The sequence below is a fragment of the Propithecus coquereli genome, unplaced genomic scaffold (assembly GCF_000956105.1).
Source record: "Propithecus coquereli isolate 6110/MARCELLA unplaced genomic scaffold, Pcoq_1.0 Scaffold167, whole genome shotgun sequence".
Lineage (NCBI taxonomy): Eukaryota > Metazoa > Chordata > Mammalia > Primates > Indriidae > Propithecus > Propithecus coquereli.
In genome coordinates, this window is record NW_012141302.1 from 3585172 (window position 1) to 3599317 (window position 14146).

Below are 14146 nucleotides of genomic sequence, written 5' to 3' on the forward strand. Positions count from 1 at the left end.
ACATTTTCTTCCAGAATTCTAATAGTTTCACCCCTTAGGTTTAAGTCTGTTACCCACTGTGAGTTGATTTTTGTGAGAGGTGAAAGGTGTGGATCCTGTTTCAGTCTTCTACATGTGGCTTTCCAGTTTTCCCAGCACCATTTATTGAATAAGGATTCTTTTCCCCAGTGTGTGTTGTTGACTGCTTTGTCAGAGATCAGTTGTTGTATGTGGATGGTTTTATAATATCTGGGTTCTTTGTTCCATTGGTCTATATCTCTATTTTTGTGCCAGTACCATGCTTCTTTGGTTACTATAGCCTTGCAGTATAGTTTGAAGTCTGGTAATGTGATGCCTCCAGATTTGTTACTTTTGCTTAAGATTGCTTTGGCTATTCAGGTTCTTTTCTCGTTCCAAACAAAGTGTAGAATTATTTTTTCTAGGTCTGTGAAATACAACATTGGTATTTTGATGGAGATTGCATTGAATCTGTAAATCACTTTTGGGTAGTATGGACATTTTAACAATGTTGATTCTACCTATCCATGAGCATGATATGTTTTCCATTTGTTTGTGTTGTCTGCGATTTCTTTCCTTAGTGTTTCGTAGTTCTCTTTGTTAGAGATTTTTCACCTCCTTGGTTAAGTATATTCCTAGGTATTTTATTTTCTTTGTAGCTATTGTGAATGGTATTGAGTCTTTAATTTGACTATCAGCTTGACTATTATTTGTGTATAGGAATGGTACTGATTTGTGTACATTGATTTTGTAACTTGAGACTTGCCAAATTTATTTATCAATTCTAGGAATTCTTGGTGGAGTCTTTAGGGTTTTCTAGTTATGAGATCATATGATCAGCAGAAAGTGATAGTCTGATCGTCTCTTTCCTGATTTGGATACACTTTATTTCTTTCTCTTGCCTGATTGCTCTGGCTGGGACTTCCAGCACTATATTGAATACAAGTGATGACAGTGGTCACTCTTGTCTTGTTCCAGTTCTTAGTGGGAATGCTTTCAACTTTTCCCTATTCAATATGATGTTGGCTGTCGGTTTGTCATATATGGCTTTTATAATCTTGAGATATGTCCTTCTATGTCTAATTTGTTGAAGGTTTTTATCATGAAAGTGTGCTGGATTTTGTTGAATGCTTAATTTTCTAAGAAATCTTTATTGTAAAGAAATTGGATGATTTACAGAAATGATGAAAATGTTGAAAAGCCAACCTTGAAAAGGATAGGAACCAGAATAGTTTCACATTTCTACAAGTCAATGAGCCATGTCTTCATGGAGTGCTAATGTCCAACTGCTTTCAATCCTGTCGTAATTGCAGAAGAGAGTGTGTTTCTAGTCCAGCTTGGAACCCATATGTTCCTTTTAGCCAGAATAAGGCAACACAGAGATCAACAGCCCTATCAAGACTCTGTCTTGGGGGCTAGAAGTAGTTCTTCAAAGTATAAGTGGGGTACTATGACTAGAAGAAGGCAGGATGCATGCCAGACAAGCAAAAATAATGAATATCTTTAAAAATAGACCAGATTATAACAGACAAAACCATTGGAAATATGTTGTTTACAGAGAAAGAAATGTAGGCATGAAGAAGGGTAAGAATAAAACGTTTGGGAAATATGGGGTAGTTAATTACTTCAGAGCACATTTGTTTCTCAGTATCCAGAGAGGTTTGGTTCCAGGACCACATGCAAATACTAAAATCCATGAATGTTCAAGTTCCTTATATAAAATGGTGTAGTATTTACATATAACCTATCCTACATTCTCCAGTATACTTTAAATCATCTCTAGGTTACTTACAATACAATTTGTATTAATGTAAATAGTTGTCATATTGTACTGTTTAGGAAATGATAAGAAGAAGTCTGTACACATTCAGTACAGATGTAACCATTCATGTTTTTTAAAGAAATTTTCAATCTGTTACTGGTTGAATTCATGGATGTGGAACCCATGGAAACAAAGGGGTGATGGTATAAAGTACGATTATATCAGTAGTGAGAGATGAGGTAAGAAAAGGTAAGTTGGAAATACTTATGAAGGTTGGAAATACTTGTAAAGGGTGTTGAATTTTAAGATGAGAACACAGTGCTTAACTGGTGAGATATTTTTGAACAAATCACTGATATGTTTAGAAAGAAACAATGTGATTATCGCTGATAGGAAATGGACACCACGAAGCAACCTGGAGGGTATTCCAACACTCGGGAATCAGGTGACAGGTCTTAGGGTGTTGATAACTAAAAGTAATAGAAAAGGAAGACAGATACTTTCAAGGCAGAGTTTATAGAATGGATTGACTATGAGGTTGAAAGAAGAGGGGGAATTAAACCCACACCTATTTTAGAGAACAGTGTTTGAATACTGAGTAAGTGGCTTAGTGGCTTTTAAAATACATTTTAACCCTATCATTCTTGAGGATTATGTTTGCCATATCTACCAGTGGACTCCTAGGTTAGTTCTTACTGGGAAATATTCCATTCTCAGTTTTCTATTGTTTTTATGGCTACTGAAATATTTAGTATCCCAGAATTTAAGTGTTTTTCTAAATGTGCAACTGTGGTATGAATGTTTTTCTTGTATGGTTGAGCTTCTTGATCAATTAATCAAAAATCTACATTTTATTGTTGGCTAAAATATTATAAGCAAGGACAATGCTTTGCATACAATATAATGTATGCCAAATCTAAATGCATATGATAATATTTTTGTTAAAGCTGCATTGAGATATTAAAAGTTCAGACTGATCAATTTATTTTGTGTGATTATGGAGTAGAATTTGTCTTAAGTGAATATTTTGTGACATGCTTTTATATTTTTAAAAAGTACTTTACAATATATGTAAGTTTGATATACACCTTTTGATTGCAGAAGTACATGACTGAAACATTAAATACATTTTGTTTAATCTAATGAAAATAAGCATTACTCCTTGAGGATATATTTGGCCTCAAACCATACATAACATCTTCGCTAATTATTTGTTCCAGAGGCAAAATTTTGATGTCAAAATGAGGACATATTGAAGAGATATTCTCAAATGTCTCCTAGATACACATGAGGGTCTAAAACCGAGGCACCAGGACTAATGTTTGTCATCCCCTTTCAGGCTAGTAATTTTTTTATGTTCATCTCTTTTATCAAGTAATTTGCTGTGCTAGTTTTATCTATAAAATAGTAATAAAAGTGCCTATAATTTTTAAGAAGTCAAAGCAAAGAAATAAGAACATTCTCAAAGTCATGAGATAGCCTTCATTCATAATCATAATTAGACTTACAATTTTTGAGGCAAAATACACAGTTACAAGACCATTCTGCTCTGAAATTAAAAGTCTGTTTAAGAGTATTTAGCAAAATATTGTTGTTGGCAAATGATTTTCAGAAGAAGCAAAACAAATGAAAGAAAAGTTTCTTAAATTCAACCAGCTGTTTGTGATACGAGTTTTTGGAGTAGTCAGTTCTCATTTCTTAGTTACAGATCAAGGGCAAGTTTTGCAAGGAAGTGCAAAAAACCTCAAGCCTGTGGTACATCAGAGTTTAACCAAGGCTTTGATGCAGTTTTTCTTTAAAGCGTTGTGGAGTTATTTCATCTCAGTATGATTTTCTTTTTTCTAATTCTAAATTGGAATAAATTTAGTAATGCTGGTGGTTCTACCTGTTCTTAGGTTGTACTAAGCAGGGTGCAGTGAATGTTATAGTTTAGAGAAAATTCTCTAGAGTAGACTTCCTGGGTTCAAATTCCAGCTTGTCACTTACAATTGACAAATTATAAGTGGCAAGCTGAAATTTGACTGGACAAGCTGAATTCTGGACAAATACTTCATCTCTCTATGCTTCAGTTTTCTTACTTATATTATGGAGATTACCTACCTTGTGGCTTGCTTGTGAAAAACAAAAATAAAGAATTTATTACAGAGCATGAAAAATACTAAGCAACATGTAAGAGTTTTGCACATGGAAATTTGGACAACCAGAAATGCACATCAAAAATCTAAATGTTGATTTACTAATTCCCTGGTCCACCCTTACACAATTAGTGATAACAACCAGGTATTGACAGTGCTCTAAGTTCATTATCTTATTTACTTATCAAACCAATTCTATGACATTGATATTAGTATCTTTATTTCACAAATAACTAAAAATTAGAAAGATACTAAATATGTATTTTGCCCAATCTCTATATTAAATGATGATATTGGGCTTCAAACGTGCGTACAGTACTAGAGATCTAGCACTTAACTATTTTGCTGGGCAAACTCCAAATCCAAGAAAAAGCATCAGGGAAAATCAGTAAGGTTTAAGTTATCAGTAAATTAAGGTTGTACAGAAAGATAATGGGTAAAATGAGTTAGCAAATGACAGGAATAATATCTGGGTGCTGCTGTCTCTCTGAGTGTGAGGCCCCAGTCTTGGTCTCTCTGATCTTTTTCTTCAATAGCTTCCAGAGATAACAATAGCTCTAATGGGAGGTGGTAATGAAAATACATTTGTAAGCACATCATGATTAGAAAAATGCTTAATTTTCATCTTCAGATATTAAAAAATCAAGCTGTCAAGTAATCCTCCTACATCCATCGGCTGCTAATAATAAGTAATAAACCAGCTCATTTTTATTTCACTGAAAAATATAATTTTTTTCCCCAAAGAATGGATTGCATGTTACTTGAAAAATAGTCTTTCTAATTTTGCTTGTCCTTGATGTCATCATTCGAATCCCATCATTTGGCTGCATCTTCCAGATCATGAGAAGACTTTGAAACAATGAAAGGGACTTCTTTACCAGGAAAAATAAATGAGCTGGCTTTATCACCTTTGGCAGGAAACTAAATTAGACTCACACTAATGATCATTTCTATTCTAGGAAAAGTCTAAATGCCTACCTAAGGAGACTGTGTTACTCAGAAATATGGCATATTAAAATAAAAAAATCCACACATTTTCATGGCACAGAAAAGCAAATATGGAGAACCATTTCAAACTCTTTCCATCTCTTTAATAAAGTTTTAATCTAATTTTCCTCTATTTCTAACCACTAATTTGATTTTTATTTGTATTTCAGGAGTATTATTTTATCTAATATTTTTCTTTTTCATTATAAGGAGTACACTTTGTTACATTGCAGTCTGTTGAGAGTTGGAAGTGGAAGAGATGAGGCAAGTTGGTAAATCTGAGGAAAGAACTGGAATTTGTGATTAAGAGGTTGTCTTGGGTCAATTCAATCTATAAATAGTTTTTGTGCACTAACTATGTGCCATGTACAGTGGTGGGCACAAGAGACATAGGGATAAAAATGTGCCTGTCCTTGTGGCACCAATAGGCGTAGTTATAAACAGTATAATGTGAGGTGGTGAGTGTTTTAATGGGACAGAGCGGATTAAAAAGAAGGATGAGAATATTTGCCATGTGCTATTTAGTGCTGGCCACTGGGCTAGGTCCTAATATGTGTTATTCACTTAATGAAGTTAGGTTTATCTCCATTTTATACATGACAAAACTGAGAGGTTGGAGATGTTTGGTGTCATGTGATGTAGCTTGTGATTCTAGCTGTGATTAGGAACTTCAAAGTATTTTCTTTTTATACATTAGCAGTGTGCACAAAATTGCCCTGATCATAACAAATCAACTTGGAAATATCTTACAAAACAAACCTGTAGCCCCAACACCAGACATACTGATTCAGATGCTCCAGGGCAGAAGCTGGAAAATCTGTACTTTTCTTTTTTTTCTTCCTTTCTTCCTCCCTTCTGCCCTTTCCTTCCTTCCCCTTGCTTTTCTTTCTTTCCTTTTTTTCACCCCAAGAGATAGGGACTCACTCCAGGCTGGAGTACAGTGGCAATCATAGCTCACTGCAACCTCAAACTCCTGGGCTCAGGTGATTCTTCTGCCTTAGCTTCCCAAGTAGCTGGAACAATAGGCACACACTACCACACTAGGCTAATTTTTTTGTTTTTTTTTTAGGGTCAAGGTCTTGCTATGTTGCTCAGTCTGGTCTTGAACTCCTGGCCTCTGGTGATCCTCCAGCCTCAGACTCCCAGAGTGCTGGGATTACAGGCCTGAGCCACCTCACACAGTGGAGAATCTGTATTTTTAACAAACACCTCTCAGGATTTTTTATCAGAGCAAGTTTTAGAAGTTCTGAATATAAGTATGCTACATTCTATGATTATTATAAAGAGCAAAGGGATTATATCTGAGTGGAGGAGGGAGAAATATACATGAATACTTTGGAAAGCAAGTGGTTTTTACATTTGACTTGGATAGTTGACTAAAAATTTGTGAAGGAGTGAAAGGAGCGAAAGGAGAGATTTTAAAAGGCGAAAGATTTATACGATCTGAAGAGAAACCAGAGTATGGGAAAGATTTTAGTAATTTTTTTTCAGACAGGTCTTTCACTGCTTAATATTGGCAAGGATAAAATAGACTTCCTGTCTTCCTGTGTTACCTGATCTCTAATTTACCATGACATGCCATATATAGATAGATAGCTAAATACACACATGCACATATATATATATCCAACATAATCTCTCATGATTAGCAATGTGTTGATAGAGATAGGCAGGTAAATATAGAGATTTTTAAGTCCTTTCTGAAAATCCAACATGATACTACAAATGTAGATGAGTGTACTTTAATAAAGAACTGGATAAGTAAATAAATTTTTTACATAGCAACTTTCACAAATGCATTAATTTATTTTAAAAGTTTATTCATTTTTAAATTAAAACCATAATAAATGAATTTATACAATGTTTGAACGTTGGGTCTTTTCATATATTCTACTTATATTCCTACATATGTATCTAACTATATTCTCACTAGTATTACCCATAGTAGAACTTCTTTCAAATTAGCAAATCCTCTTAAACTCTGTCACTCTTTTATCAACTAAATTTATATAATATTCTACATCTTTTGTTGTCATTTAAACAATATTCACAGCATCTTTATCAGGAGTGGTTTCCATCTCAAAAGATAATTTTTTTGTTCATCCATGAGAAGCAGTTCCTCACCCTTTCGAATTTTGTCACAAGATTACAGCAATTCAATCACGTCTTCAGGCTCCACTTCTAATTCCAGTTCTCTGTTATTTCCATCACATCTGCAGCTTCTTCCTCCACTGAAATCTTACACCCCTCAAAGTCATCCCTGAGGATTGAAATCAATTTCTTCTACAAGAAGAGGCAAGCAAAGCAGGGCAGGGCAGGGCAGGGCAAGGCCACCCAGATAGTATTCATTAAACCTGTTAGGTAGATTTTTGTCCATCCGTTCCTCCCCCTTGCTTTATATTTAAGAAATACTCCACAGCATAATTTTTAAAATCTAAAAACTGGCCATAAAATACATTTAAATAATTTTAATCCATAACATTAAAAATAGTAGATCTTCAACATTATCAATTTTTTAGTTCAATGAAGGAAAAACTCTAAGTCATACAATAACCATGGAATGGGTTTCAATTTAGACTTTACTTCCAGCTATGGCTTTCTTGCAAAACCATCATCAAAATCAATCTTTGTATTGTCATGATCACACTATGGAGTTTAAGAATGAGGCTCTGAAACCATTTTAAGTTGGAACTCTTATTCCAGTACTTAATAAACAAATGACCTTTGCCAAATTATTCACTCTTGTGTACTTCTGCTTTCCTCCATATAAAGTTGCCCTCACTGCATGAAATTGATGTGATGATTATGGCCGGTCTTTAGATTTTAAAAATTATGCTATGAAGTATTTTTTAAATATTATATTTTGGCATGTTTGTCATTACCACTTTTTAAATAGGCTTTCTAGCAGTTTTAGATTTACAGAAAAATTGAGAAGATAATATAGAGAGTTTCCATATACACTTGTATAGCTTTCTCTATTATTAATATCTTATACTAGTATAGTCTATTGGTTATCAATTAATAAACCAATATTGATACATTATTAAAGTCCATAGTTTATTCAGTTTTCATTGGTTTTTAATGTAAAGTTTAATGTCTTTTTTTCTGTTCTACGATCCCATCGAGGTTACCACATTTTATTTAGTTTCTCAGACTTCACTAGATTTTGATGACCTTGACAGTTTTGAGGAGTATTAAGTCAAGTACATTGTAGGATGCCTCTGTATTGGAATTTATCTGTTTTTCTCATAATTAGACTGGAATTATGATTTTGGGGGAGGAATATCACAAATGTAAAGTGACATTTTTATCACATCATATCAAGAGCACATACCACCAACATGGCTTATCACTGTTGATGGTGATCTTAATCTTCTGTCTGAAGTTTTTCATGTTTCTCCATTGTAAAGTTATTATTCTTCCTTCCCCAACTCTTTATAACCTTTCCACGCCAAATACTGTTTGGAAGGAAATTGGTATGCGCAGTCTACACTTAAGCAGTGGGATCCTCCTTAAGAGTGGAATATGTACATACGTTATTCGAAATTCTTCTGCACAGGTTGTCGCTTCTCCCCCATTTATTTATTTAATAATTTATTTATACAATTATGCACTCATGGACATATATTTTATACTTTAGGTTATATAATCCAATACTATTTTTTTTTGCTCCCATTATTTCAGCTTTGTTCAGTGGGAGCTCTTTCATTGGACCCTGCGCCCCTTTGACATAACCTCATTTTATATATATATATATATATATATATATATATATATATATATATATGTAATAGAAACCAAGCTCTGGATATTGTATTAGGTATGTTCCTTGCTACCAGGATGTTATTTCTCTTAGGCCCTCTCAGTTGCAGAACAAAGGAAGAAATGTTTATGTACTGGTTTATGTGTTTATACACATCTCTAAATATTTGTATATGTAACCATCTGTATCCATATAAATTTAAATTAAACATGGGTTGTACTGATGTCTCCAACTATAATTTATTACCACATGGATCGTTCTAGCCTCTTCTACTTGTTTATCTGTTCCCCCGCTAATAGTGAGAAACAGGTTCTTACCATATACTTAATTGTTCAGTTCCAATATACATGTATAGCAGTATCAGAATGGCTAACCTTTATTTGGGAAACAGCTTTATCACCTAGAGTTTAGTGTTTAATTGCAATTCCTTTTACCCTTCATCTTAAAAGACTCTACCCATTTCCAACGTTACCTAGATCAGCATCTTTTCCCTCCCACCTCCTTCAGTGATATCATTGCATATCTTTGTCATAGTCTCAATTATTTCGGTGGTAAGGCAAAAATCTATTTAGGGATTAGAGTTTTGTGATGAGGAGTCATATTTTAAATAGCTTCATATCAATCACATGTAATAAATGAAGGTTATCTTGTCCATTTCCTATTCTTATTCTAAATTTTGTTTCATAGATGCTCATTTAATGTGAGTATTGTCATCTATCACTAAGCTTGAACTAATATGCTAAAGCAAGCAAACAACACCCTAAAAATAATGTTAATTAATTTAGATTGATATATATATTTTATTTTATCTTCCAAATCTATATTTTATGTAGCATGAAAATTCAGACAGCACTGAAGTCTAGGCTTCTTAGCAGAAGATGGTGATAGAACTAAATCCTGAAAAACTGACTTGTGAAATTAACCTTTAATTCTCCTAGGTTTATGATAATCACCACAGAATGCTCTGGTGGTGTTACTTGCTGAGTCAAGTCTCCAGAACGGTTGAGAGAGGCAATATTACCAGTATCTGGGTGCCTTGGTGGAATCTTGAGAGCAGGGCGGCTTGCCTTGCTACCATGGAGTACCGCTGAGTATCTGGCTCTGCTGCTTTCTGTGTACTGTAGACATATTTTTCACTTCCATTAAATAACTCATTTCTTTTTTACTTTATCTGTTAGTAATTCCCTGTTAATCACATCACTGTCAAGTTGTAATAACAACCACATGTTTTATTATGTGGTTTCAATCGTAACACTTCATTTTTTTTTAAACGTTTTCCCCTCATTCTCAGAGTGACTCTTTATACTTTTTACAGTTCAGTCATAGCTTATTTTCATCTGTAATCTCACTCCTCTCTCTATGCACGTAGCCATGGAAACCATTATGAAATGCCTGCGTTTTTACAAATTGTGGTATAAATTACAGGCCATTACAATTGTTATGTTACTGTTCTGGTAAGAGTGCTACATTTTCACCTATGACACAGGTTATGACTGCTATTAATTCTAAGATGATTTGTGGTAGTTTGGTGTAGGAGTAGGTCAGTCATGTTGTGGTCTTTCCCTCAATTAGTGTCATGATAAGATAAGTTATTATTGGATAGTTTTAATAGCTGCTTTTAAGTTTGCTGTGAATGACTTGTCTCTAATTAAGGATCTTGGTTCTGTTCTAATTTTCTGTCAAATATTAAACTTCACCAAATTCCCTTTAGAAATAAAGTCCACATATTTTTGAAACACATACTTTGTGCCAGGCACTGTATCAGGTATTACAGGCAATAAGCTCAAGGAGTAATGGAGAAAATGAATCAAAGATGCAAATTAGTATAACAGAGCAGAATATCGAGTATTTATTAGTCACAGACCAATGAGGACAATACAAAATTCTCAAAGTATTTAAGACAGAGGGAATTTAATGCAGGGAATTGGTTATCCAGTTGAGAGAAGGACCTCAAAAACCAACTAGGAGACAGTGAAGCAATCCAGAGATCAGCAAGAACAAAAAGCTGCTACCAGCTCTGGGCTGGAGGGACAAAATAATAGACAGTATTACTGGAGCCCAGAGACTTGACTCAGTCATTGGGTCATCGGGTAGAAGATGGAATTATGGAGAGCCGATCTGGCAGGTACTAAAATCACAGAAGGGACACAGCAGCTGCCACAGACACTTATAATATAGAGGGAGAGGGCAAACATCCCGGCTTCTCTCTTTTTCCTGAATTCCAATCTCCTGGTAGTTCTTCCCAGGGGTCTTCAGACAGGGAGCCTGGTAAATGCAAACCACAAGGGTCAGCTCTTTCAGGACACCGAGAGAGGAGGACAAGGGCAAGGAATTGACATGAAGGCAAACAGACCCAGCACTGATAGATCACTACTGAAGATTGAAAACAGGAGTTGAGAGATTACCGCAAATTCTTCTCATAGGCTAAATTGTCTTTATTCTGTATTTCGACTGCATCATCAAATACACTGACCAGTTTCTACTTCATTGGAAAGGGAAAATTTTGAAAATAGGTGATAACTGGTGTAACAGATTGTCTTGTGAATGTGGTCTGTATTTTCTCCTGCAGACATCTTCCCCACGTGTGAGTCTAAGTCCCTAGCTTAAAACAAAGCAGAACAAGACAAAGCAATTCTTCACATCCCTACCACACCATATTTTCTTTAATTGGGTAAAGGTTATTTGTAATATTAAGGACTGATTTTGTTTGAGACAAAAAGAAAATTATAAAAAACAAAACAGAAAGCAAAACCAGAGTTGATCATAGGTCATTTGATAAATTCCCATGCTTAGGCAAGTTATTTTGCATTATATAGGACTATTTTATTTTTATATAAAATAACATGCTAAACTATACAAAGTTGTATTAATATACATATACAGATAGCTGGGTCTATAAGGACAAAAGCAAAATTTTCTTCAAATATTTTTGGGAAGGATAATTACACATACCTCATGTATACTCAAATAGGAACACTCTACACTTAGATGATAGAACAACTAACTTAAATAGTTTTGGGAGGCCAGAGTTCCCAAACTTCTTAAAATTGATCATGTTATGATACCATAAAAATGTTAAGTGAACCTGGAGTCTAGCCAATCTTTCGATCTGCTTAGCACTCTACTTTTTTTCTATTTTTTGCTCTTCCCTTCATTCTTTTCCCACTTGTCCTAAATGTGAGTTAATGCCATGCTTTATATTTTTAGTTCTTTACTTCATACTTCCTTTCCATGTCATTCTTCAGAGATTTTGTCCTCTGATGTGTATCTCATTATCACATTTGTGCTAATATTTTTCCAAATACACATTTTTAGTTCTGAATTCACTTCTTTGTTTTCATGCAATATCTCTAGTTAAATGCTGCCGTCTCACGGTTTGGATGTTCTGCCATCATTTCAAACAAGCAACTTCAGTATCACTAAGTATTCAGGCAGGAAACAGATGGCATACTCAAAGGGTTAATTGAAGAAATTTAATGAATAAACTATATACAAAGGTATTGGTGGGATTAAAGGAATCAATAAAAAATAGTGACACATTCAAGCACTAGCAGTATCAAGAAACTTCACCACCCCAAGGTCTGAATGCCTAGGGAAGAGGGTGGTTACCAGAAACTGGAGAGAACTGAAGCTATGAATGAAGGGCTTCCTGAGAAAAGCTGTGGCCATGGGTAGAAGATGCAGCCCCTCCTAGTTCTGCAGTTTGACTTGGAAGGAGCAAGGGAAATAAATACCCGGCCCCTGTTTCCGCCTGGTCTCTATTTCCTCCTGTCCGCTCATCTCCTGGCCTCCTCCTGGAGTATGGGTAGATGCCAGAGAAGAGCAGAGAGTAAATATGGAGGTATAAATGGAGAATAACCAGCACAAAATCTAATGGGTTGGGTCACTCATTCTCTTCCCCAAATGAGCTTCCTTTCCAAATTTCCTTACTTTTACAGATATTATACATGACATCATCTTTTTAAGCTTCTTGCAGTGCTTTGAACCTGTCAGAAATGTCTAGTGAATAAAATAGAAGAGTTTTTGAAGAAAAAACAATTTTATTACTATATTAAGAATTGAATGAGCAATTAGATCAAGTTTAGATGATATAACACTAAGGCCTGTATAAAGACCTTATATTTGAATATAAAATCTTTGGTAGCCAAAAAAACCCAACTCAGAATTGTTAAAGCTATGCCATATTTTGGAAAGTTTTTAATTCATGGTGAGGCAGAGATCAGTGGAAGGACATGTTTAAATTCACCAGTGGTTCAGATGTCAGGCTCCACCCATCTTGGGGGATGCACAGAATAATTGTCCTTGGAAATTGCTGCAAATATTTCATTATCTAGAAGTGACCAATAATGAAAATGTGGCTGATGCAGAATTTGGCTTACACACAGTCTTTTTTGACAAACACTATGTAAGACACTTCTCTTTGTTTCATTATAAATTCCACTATGTAGATCTCAACTTGTGATCGTCTTCATCAGCCGCCATGGTTTTTTTGTTTGTTTTGTTTCGTTTTAAGACAGAGTCTCGCTCTGTCTCCCTGGGTAGAGTGCAGTGGCGTCATTGTAGCTCACTGCAACCTCAAACACCTGGGCTCAAGTGATCCTCTTGCCTCAGCCTCCCGAGTAGCTGGGAGTATAGGCACGCTCCACCACAACAGCTAATTTTTCTCTTTTTAGTAGAGATGGGTCTCGCTCTTGCTCAGGCTGGTCTCCAACTCCTGGGCTCGAGTGATCCTCCCGCCTCTGCCTCCCAGAGTGCTAGGATTACAGGCGTGAGCCACCATGATGCTGGGCCTCCACCTTTTGTTTTTTGTTTTTTCCTCTATGTGTCACCAAAACTTCTGTGAGATCTAATGATGAGGCTAAAGTCCTAATTATTCCTCATGACCACTCCCTGATTTCCTTACTCTGTATATTTGACAATATAAGATTCTAGTCAGTTGCTGGTTTGGGGGATGAGGGGAAAGTGTACTTTCACAGGAACCTAAAAACTGTGGATATTTTTCCTTAGACACAAAACAGTAAATAGCTTTCTTTTCATGTTATTTTAGGCTGATGTTTTACAAACTAGTTTGCTACAGGGAGAGTCATTGATTACCCCGTCTATGAAATTCTGTATGCTTTAAAGTACTAATTGGTTCTGAATCTCAAGCACTAAAAATAATTGAAAAAAATTAACTTTTCTATGTAATAATTTTATTGATATTAGAACCATGGAATTTTTAAAGACTGAAAAAATATATGTACACCGTTATGCTTCTAGGTGTATATTTAGCATAAAAAGTAAACTGATTATTTTTTAATGTTTATTGAGCATTAAAAAACTGTTTTTAAAATAAAATTTTTCAGTTGAAGTATAACTTAAGTACAGAAAAGTATGCAAAATATAAGAGTATAACTCAATGAATGTAATCTGGCAGGTACTAAAATCGCAGAAGGGACACAGCAGCTGCCACAGACACTTATAATATAGAGGGAGAGGGCAAACATCCCGGCTTCTCTCTTT